This window comes from Lepisosteus oculatus, chromosome 14, assembly GCF_040954835.1.
Source record: "Lepisosteus oculatus isolate fLepOcu1 chromosome 14, fLepOcu1.hap2, whole genome shotgun sequence".
Classification (NCBI taxonomy): Eukaryota; Metazoa; Chordata; class Actinopteri; order Semionotiformes; family Lepisosteidae; genus Lepisosteus; species Lepisosteus oculatus.
The window spans coordinates 10,196,498-10,206,363 of NC_090709.1; the positions used below are offsets into that span (position 1 = coordinate 10,196,498).

Here is a 9,866-nt window from a genome sequence, read left to right on the forward strand (position 1 = left end):
GCTTTTGAGTATCTAGTGTAGAAGTTGTAATCCCAGTTCATTTACGAAACAGTCTAAATGAATGGTATACTGAATGTATGTCCCTCTTGGTTTGGAACTCTTCATGATTTAATATATACCTTTTGTATTCTGCTAACCCACACTCTTAAGATCTGTTATGTTTATATGCACATTTTATGTATTAATAAGTGTATTAGTATCTGTGTGTGTGCGTTAATGAGTTAACCCGCAAGGTCGGTTTTCTAATAGCCATCAAATAATCATTTTGTGACTTACTGCTACAATTAATAATTGTCCCAGTAAATACACAAAACCCCTACACACGCATGGAAACCAATATTTACCTGCTAATCCAGAATGCAGCAGAGAACAGTTGGACAGAAGGTTAGTATCTGTCGATACTGCATCACAGAAGTCAGTCTCTTCCCCCTCATTATGCAGGCTGACTTGTTCACGATGAACTGTCCTCCAGTGACAGTCAGCTGCAATCACTGACTCAGACGTGGTGTTGATACACTGATGGCACTTTGGCTGATTTGGTTAACATGCTTTCCTCTTAAACAGGAGATGCTGAGTTCAAATCCCAGCAGTGCTTTTCTTCCTGTCTTGTCTTACAAAATGTATCACTATGGATGATTACGTACAGCTTGATTTTGTTTAACGCAAGTTTTCATTTTCTTTCTGGAACAACTTGCTTTTCATGAAATTCATACAGCTTGTGAAAGATGAAATACAAATCTTGTCTTGTATATTGCAGGCTGGTAAGAAAAAAGCATTATTTTCTTTTTTTTAAGCTTGCAAATGGAAAAAAGGGACACATGTGAGTCTCTGTTAATTGAAAGGTTAGTGGTTTGTGCCCACCCAGAAATTCACTTCTCATTATTGCAATGTAAACCTCATCTCTACTTATTCGGATTTCTTAGCAAAACCTTAACCCACTTGATATTTGCAAGAAATGTGAATGTTTTTGTTAAACAATTAAGTATGTAAGTCAATATCACTGGGAATGGCCAATAATGACCAACATTCAAGGACATCATATTCAGCCAAGGAGTTGATCCTCAAACGGCTAGCAGAAGAATTCTCTCGATGCATCCTTAGTTAGAATATTTAAAATTACGACACAGATTTGTTGGAGAACTTGACAAGCAAAAAAGACAGTTGGACAGCATGATTATGCTAGGACTGTACATTTGTATTTTAATACTTTTGTATATTTATCTTAATTGTAATATACATGTAACCATAAATGCTGTTCTATGTAAATACATTTTGTTGTATTTTATCATATTTTAGCTGAGGGCACAAGGGGGTCTATTATACCTTCCGAAACTTCCAAGACAACTATAACAGAGGCTCATATTTTAATATAATTTGCTTTAAAAGAAAACCACAATTTGTACGATATCATCCCTCAATATCGACGTTCAAATGAAGGATTTAAAGAAGCAACAGCGATAGGAGAATACATTGACTTTGGACCAATGTTTGCATCTGAACAATCCTTCCTCCTGGAAAGAAGAAAAAACAGGTATGTTTTGAGTCTCATGATGATGCTCTTCTGGATAAAAAAAAAACAGTGCAAATTTGTTTTGGATGTATTTTGGATAAAATGATAACTGTCATCGAAGAGAAATTTGATCAGTTGAATGCAGTCGAAACTTTTGACATTTTATATGATGACAGGACGTACATTTAGGACTCAGTACCGATAACGCTGCTGATATTGATGGAGTAGAAATTAAGTGTATTGGCAATTTTATCTGAGGCAAGAAGTACTAGAACACCTCCTATAAAAATGTTAGGATTCAGAGCAAGAAATATTTTTCCACTTCACCCAATGGTATTGCATTAACGAGGCTGAAGCTGGCTTCTTATTCGCCAGCTTCTTCTTCTGCCTTAAATGCTGCTGATGTGATGTTATGCCGCCTTTCGCCTGTAGATGGCTCTTTACAGTAATTTTTAAAAGTAATAATCAGGATGGATTACTGTATTTATCCTCAGTAAATGGGAATATGTAAGTAGTGATTATCCAAATAACATTTTTGTGTGAAACACATTTCAGAAAATTGTTAACCAATTTTCAAAACTCACAATAACACAAACACAATAAGTAAATAAAACAAAGGCAAAACAAGTTCACAGGCACTTTCTGCATATTTACCACAACCTTACCTTCTGATCATAAAAAGTCTTAAAATCTTGCATTTTACAAGAACCTTTTTAATATAAATGGGACATTTAGAACATGGCATATGAGAACATATGGTTAACCGAGGATGAGCAACGGGTGATTGCACTTTCTGCTTCTTGCTATAAACCTACCCCCTGGTTATAAAAACATCTAAAAATTCTGACACTGAGGTGTGAGAGACAATGGAACAGACTATCAAAATCCTGAACTTTAGGAAATTTTACTGTGCCAATTTTTTAAATATGACCCTGTGAACATGGCATGTCCCTCCTTCCTCATTACCAAAACATCTCAATGTTCCGACACTATGTACATTGATAATTACAACACTTCACTGTTGCATTTCTAAGTTGTGACATTGTGAACATGGCATGTTAAAGTATATAGAATCAGATCAGAACAGGCTAAATGCAATTCATAGTAATTTATCATTTTCTTACTTTCTAATTGAAAAAAAAAAATTCAGTGATTATGACACTTCGGTATGAGGTAAAATATGCTTCAATGACAGAATAAATAATCATGGAAAAAATACTCACAGTGGACATTCATAGTTGTGATTATAGAAATGTTAAATATCAGGTGAGTAGCTGCGTCAGCATGCGTAGGCTGCAAAGGAACAAGTAAAGGGTTATTCCATGCTGAAAAGAGAAGAAAGGAAACACAACGTGTTGGCCGTGGAGCCTTCTTCAGGTGTTAGAAAGACAGGGCAGTATGCAAAGATAATTTTCTTTTTATCTTTGCTTACTGCAATTTATCTTTGATGACAACATCAAAGACATTAAGGGATTCTTACGGCTAACAGCTCCACATCAACTTCCTTTTATAACTAACCTCATCAGATCTCTCAACTCCCAACTCTTCCAGTTTCTCACTTCAGAGAAGGATAAAAAACTCAATCATCCTCTACAGTGAAAAACCATCAACACCCCTACCACCTCCACCAATCCTAACCTTGTTGTTACTGTACCCTCTGACCTTTCCCTTTCACCCTTTTGCATCCTCAGCTAACATATTTTAATATTACAACACAATTCCAATAAATTGTACAGTATTTACAGTTTAAAATTAAGGTAAATATGTCAAAATATCAAAATCCAACTGCACAGTGCTAACAAAACAATGCTTGTCAAGTTCTCAAACAAATGTGCATTGTATTTTTAAAATATTTCAGCAGAGGATGTGACGGGAGTATAAATGACGATTCGACGATTATTTTTCTTGGGTGAATATGGTTTTCTGGGGAGTTGCGATGTTGGGCATTATTGGACATTTTTGACACGTGTTGAACAGTCGCATTTCCTACAAATATTAAAATGGCTATGGTTTAGCTGAGAAATCCAATCGACCTATGCGAAAACAATGTTTACATCGCAAAAGAAACCCGTCCCTGGGTGGACTTAAACCACCAACTTCTCAGTTAATAGCCGAACGCGCTAACCGATTGCGCCACAGAGACTGACGAGCAGAGTCTTTCCTCTAATCAAAAAAAAAAATCTCTTACCGTTTATTTTGCCAGCCGGTAATATTTTTTCTGCACCGATAACCAAGAACTGAATTTCATGTTTCGCAAGCTGTGTGAATTTCATCAAAAACAAGTTTTCCAGAAAGGAAATGAACACATGCATTTAACGAAATCAAGCCCTTTGTGAGTGCCCAAAATGGTACGTTCTGTACTACAAGATAGGAAGAAAGACACGGCTGTGAGTTGAACCGGTGCTTTTGTTCAATAAAGAGGCACGTTAACCAACTAAGCTACGGTGACAGGACTTCCATCACCTTTTACAGCCGCTTGGACACACCGCTCTGAGACATCTGCGTTCAGAAAGCGCTGAACCTGCTCTCAGAGCAAATTGCCTCTTTTACATACAGTAGCAGCCCCGACACTGAGAAACGAAGAGAACTGGCTTTTATCTGGCATTTTTCATGTCCAATGCGTTTGACATCTCCCAAGGGCGACAGAGTTCTTTTGCAACACTATTTCTTCTTCTTTTTTATTTCTGTAAGCTTTGATAAAAAAACGAGAAATCGTGCAAGGGAAAATGTTTTTTTTTTTCATAGAGAAGACGTGCACCAGGAAATCTTGTGTTGAGAAGAGGTGATTTAACATGATACGTGACCTAATTTATCGGAGTAAATGCTCACCCAGCAAGGTCTGGAGAAGTTGGAGAGTCTGGTGGATGTAATAATTATACGGTGTTGTGGAAGAAAACAGTCTTTCTTTGAATTCTCAATCAATGGGAATTTCAGTGCGAAACATAAACCCTTTTTCTGATTTAAAGAGATAATATTTTAAAACTCATAAAAAATCAGAAAACACGTTTCTCACTTTGAAATTTTAGAAGGGGCGGTATATTACTAGTAGCGAAGCTGAGCACCCTATGGGGGTATTCCGGTTATGTGAAATACCAGCAGTTTAATAATTAACGCATCTGATTTTGGATCATAAGATTGTAGGTTCGACTTCTACCTGCCTCATGTAAATTTTATTCAAGCTCCTCAGTAATAGATGCTGTAGCGGCGAGGCTTAATAATAAGAAAGAATTAAGTGTTCTGAGCCTTCCCAAATGAGGCCCCATTTCTCTGTTCATCTCTGTGGTGCAGCCACAGAGAAACCATTCATGCAAGATGTTTTCTTTTGATAAGGACAGCTCCCAAAGGGGGATGCACTTAGCTAAGCCTGGCTATCATGATCAATGGTCATCCATTGGCGCCTATCTGTCTAGGGAGTGCCAGTTGGACATCTGGACTGCATTACTAGGTGTCAGGACTAAGTGACTCATATCTCACCTTGATCAACCAATCAGGGACTGGTAGGGCCGAGTAACCCACGTGGGACTCTGATGCCCTTGGAACTTTCAGCCAATCAATGAGCTGAAGTTCCTCCAGGTAAAAACAGGCAACACAGAGAGCCTGAGAGATTCAGACAAGATTCAGATTCAGATTCAACAATTCTAAAGGGAATTCAAAGGAGAATTCCAGGGCAGGACGGCCCAGGAGCAGAAGGCTCCCAAGGGCAGGACATTCTCGCAGCACGCCTCCTGACCATCCTGAGACTCAGCCTGGACAACCACGGAACGGCCAGTGTGTCAGAGTGCCAGAACTTTCCTTTGTTCTTAGAGTCTAGAGTGGAGGTTGCCAGAGAGTAACCAGCAGCAGACCTCGTGAACAGGTCGGAACTGTGGACAGCTGAATCACTATTCAGAACTAGCTCTTCATCAGGAACGAACCGGTCTTCTTCCTGACTTGCTGGGACCCACAGTCATCTTTTCTCCTGTGCACAAACTTTGCTAGTTAAAGCCAACAATGAGCATCAGCAGCGCACCGTCGCAAGCCACACAGCACAGCCTGGCACCGAGCCAGAAGCGCGGATTGGACAGCAACAGCCTGCAACTGTTTCTTTGTGCCCGCAGGAGATCTGAATCCCCAGAGATTGGATGAGTATTCAACTTCAATGCATTACAGCTCGAGAATTCAATTGTTATCCCAACCAGTTGATATCAATTTAATTCCTAAGAGTTATGTACTTGTTTGAGTATCTAATGTAGAAGTTGTAACCAAGTTCACTTTACGAAACGGTCTTAATGAATGATATACTGAACGTATGTCCTCTTGATATGTGTAACACTTCGTAACTGACTGAATATATATCTTTTGTATTCTGATAACCCTCTCGATAAGATCTGTTAGGTTTATATGCATATTCTATGTATTAATAAATGTATCCTCGTGTATTAGTACCTGTGTGTGCGCGTTGTTTGAGTTATGTCGCATGGTTGGATTCTAAAGCCATCAAAAGAATCAACTTTGTGATTTACTGCTACAATTAATAATTGTCTCAGTAAATGCCCAAACCCTACAGAACTGGTGCCTTCAGACAGCCACTATGATTACATATTTGGCGTCCCTGAACCGGTTTTCCCTACAGTACCTATCCTTTGAAAACAGAACACCTTTATATCAGGTGGGTAGCTGCGTCAGCATGCGTAGGCTGCAAAGGAACAAGTAATAGGTTTATTCCATGCTGAAAAAAAGAAGAAAGAGAACACAACGTTTCGGCCGTGGAGCCTTCTTCAGGTGTGAGAGAGACAGGGCAGTAGGCAAAGGTAAAGTAGCGGGAGAACAAAGGTTGGGAGGGAGGAGGAGAGAGAGGCGGGAGCAGGGGACAGAAAGAGAGGCCAATCAAGAGGTGTGAAGTCAGAATGGGTGCAGAGAGGTGTGAAATGAAACTTCCAATGAATGGAGAAAATTTAAAAGAACAGTAATCTGTCGTTAAGGGAAGGGAGAATGTGTGATCCTAACTGCAGAATAATTTTAGTTTCAGTGGTCTTTCTGATGTATGAGTTCGGAAAACCGTCTTTGAGAACACAGACGGAGAGATTAGTGTGGTCGTGGCCGTCAGAGGTGAAATGAGAAACAATGGGCTTGGAGAGATCTTTAATCTTCACAGCCCTGACGTGTTCTCTGAAGCGGTCTCCGAGTCTCCTTCCTGTTTCTCCAATGTAGATGGCTGGGCATTTACTGCAAGAGATACAGTAAATAAGGTTGCTGGAGGTACAAGATGCTGTCTGGGTGATCCGGAATTGTCCTGAGGGGCCTTGAATGAGTGTGGTGGTGGCTGTGTACTTGCAGGTGATACAGCGAGCTCTGTTGCAAGGGAAAGTGCCTGGTGTGGATGGTTGTTGAGGGCGGTCAAGGGAGCTGTGAACAAGGAGGTTACGCAGATTAGGTGGTCGGCGATATGAGATGATAGGGCGATCAGAAAAGAGGGCCCCAATGGAGGGATCATCCTGTAGGATGGAAAAATTCTGGTTAATGGTCCTGGGGATAGGAAGTGTGTTAGGGTGGTAAGGAAGCACCAAGGGAATGCGGTTGTTACGGCGGGAGTTCCTGATCGGGTTGATGGTCCGGGGGGTGTTTTTGGCTCGGGCAAGGGCCCTGTCAATCACACTGCTGGGATATCCTCTGTTGATAAAAAATGAGTACATTTCGAGGGCTTGGTTCTCGAAGTCGATGTCATCGCTGCATAGTCTTCGTAACCTAAGGAACTGTGAAAAAGGAAGAGAGTTTTTAGTGTGGTTGGGGTGAAATGAGCTGTACAGGAGGTAGCTGTGTGAATCCGTGGGTTTGTAATAAACTGAAGTGGAAAGTCGGGGGTAGTTGATAGACAAGTGGATGTCTAGAAACGGAAGAGTGGTGGAAGATATAAAGACACCTTTATATCTACAATAAAACGTGACATTTGTATCAACATTTGAATTACAAAGCAGACCAAGTAGTCGCTGAATTCAAAGTTCAGATCTTGGCCAAAACAAGAAAATCAGACGTGAGCTGAATTCGGAACAGGAACCTCTACTTCGTCGTTTATTGAGCTTTTGATCAATGTCTGAATGAAACAGATTCGCTTTTTTAACTCTTTGATTAAAGTACACAAAAAGCACCTTCCTTTGAACCAGAATCGAACCAGTGACCTAAGGACTCCCTGCTGATTCCCCTGCACTTCTCCGCTCGACCAACTGAACTATCAAAGGGATGGCGGTAGGCTCTCTGGCACATACTGCCCAATGTAGTGAAATGTTCCGGGTGATTTAAATCCCACTTCGACATCAAGTTTCCAACTCGTTTCCTTAGTCTTGTTTACCTTGAATTTAAGCCACAAACCAGGATTCTACTGTATAAACTTCCAGGGATATTACAAAATGTTTGATGGGGCATTAATCATTCCAGGCGGAAATTGACTCCTTTTTTTTCTCGAGGGATAATATTAAACATTTCATTAGTATCGAGAGGAGGATCACCATGAGACACAAAACAAACAGTTTCTTTCTGTCTTTATTAGAAAGTAGCGTTTGTGCTACATTAATAATATTTTAGTGGAAATAAAGAAGTTGTAAATTTTAAAATTTATATTTGAATCGAAATGTGGTTTTGAGTTAAATATTAGCGTGTTCATGTAATTAGTTTGTGTTTGTCATTACTATATATATATATTGCCATGTTACTTGAATTTGTAACTGAAGTTTACTAGTTGAGTTTTTTTATGATGGTTAGACATTTGTTGATTACAATATTGTATATAATGTATAATTTGAACTACATATTTTTCAGGTGTGAATAATTGTATATTTTAAGAATACATTTCTAAAATAAATCAATAAAAATCTTTCTTTGATGTATAATAGACCTTTAACTATATATGTATAGTAGTCTTCTAAATTTATCCGTATAATAGAACTACAACCATTTATGTATAATAAACATATAATCATAGATGTCTAATTGACGTATAACGATATACGTATATTAGAATTTCATTCTAGACCAGTTACGGAGCACAGTTACACGTCTGGTATGCGTTTAATAGTCGTATATTCTACATCTCTTGCCCACTGGGATGTGCCGATTTTAACTTGGCAAACCAAGATACACATTTTCTAATGAAACCTTAATTAAAAGACAGTTTGTTTCTCGAAAGCGTGTTATGTAAAAAAAGAGAAAAACGAAAATATATGGATGGTAATCTTTCAAAGCTGAAGATTTTACTTTTGAAAAATTGACATTTTATGTACTGGATGCAGATGCATTCGCTGGTTTTAGAACTGTGCTGTACTTCCTGAATCATTTTCAGTATTATAAAGTGGGTGTAGATTTTTCTTTCAGGTTAGGACGCGAGTGTGTACATGTGTTTGATTTTCGTTTCACTGATTCTCATTGAAGATTTGGGAATTAACGACGAAAGAATCAGTTGCCTCGGAAAGCAGAAGGTTTGGTTCTCAACGATATTGAAGACACGCCCATGTAGAGCAGCAGGTGATGATTTGTGCTATAAAAGACCAAGTGCTCAAAGTGACGTCTGCGTTTACCGTTTAGACTTTTCATCTCGGGCACACTTTTAGAAAGCAAAGATAGAGCAGTTGTGTTGAATCACATTATAACAGCTGTCAGCAGAGTGGCGCAGCGGAAGCGTGCTGGGCCCATAACCCAGAGGTCGATGGATTGAAACCATCCTCTGCTATGTACACTTTATGCACGATTGATAAGCATACCATCAGTTTAATGAAGTGCATTAAAACTGTTTTTTTCTCTCGTGTGTATGAAAGCTTCACACTTAAGGTACTCTTTCATCTTTACCAATAGCAGATGCTCAAATGTATCTTTGGTTGTTCTGCGATCCTTCATAGTTTCCTCAATTCCTTCAAATGAACATCCATATCAAAGCAATTATGTATATATATATATTACAATTAAGGTACATATTAAAAATATCAACGCACATTTGTATAATGCTCATTTAATATTGATTGTCAAGGATTGTCAAGTTCTCCAACAAATCTGTGTTCTAATTTTAAAATATTTTTGCTAAGGATACAACGGGTGTATAAATGAATTCTCCCAACAGCCAGTTAAAGAAAAATTCCACACGTGAAGATGGTTTTCTTGGACATTGACTTAGGTACTTATTTGTTTACTTGTTGTAGTTGCACACGAGTAAAACACGAAGATTTCCTGCAACATTCAAGAGGGTTTGCAAAGAAATCCCTTCATTTTTAGGGGAGATTATGTTTACATCATCACAATCTGAAGCGCGTCCCTGAGTGCGTTTGACCCACCAGCCCTTTGTTTAACAGCTGCACAGGGACATATTCCCGTTGCTTTTCACAAATCACTGGCA

The 9,866-nt window shown here is 38.9% G+C and overlaps 1 non-coding gene across 1 annotated transcript; it reads right to left on the reverse strand.

Annotated features, from left to right (window-relative positions):
- Positions 1 to 3,579: 3,579 nt before the first annotated feature.
- trnan-auu (transfer RNA asparagine (anticodon AUU)) lies at positions 3,580 to 3,653 on the reverse strand. Its single transcript has one exon. It is a non-coding gene; the product is annotated as a tRNA-Asn (tRNA).
- Positions 3,654 to 9,866: the final 6,213 nt, after the last annotated feature.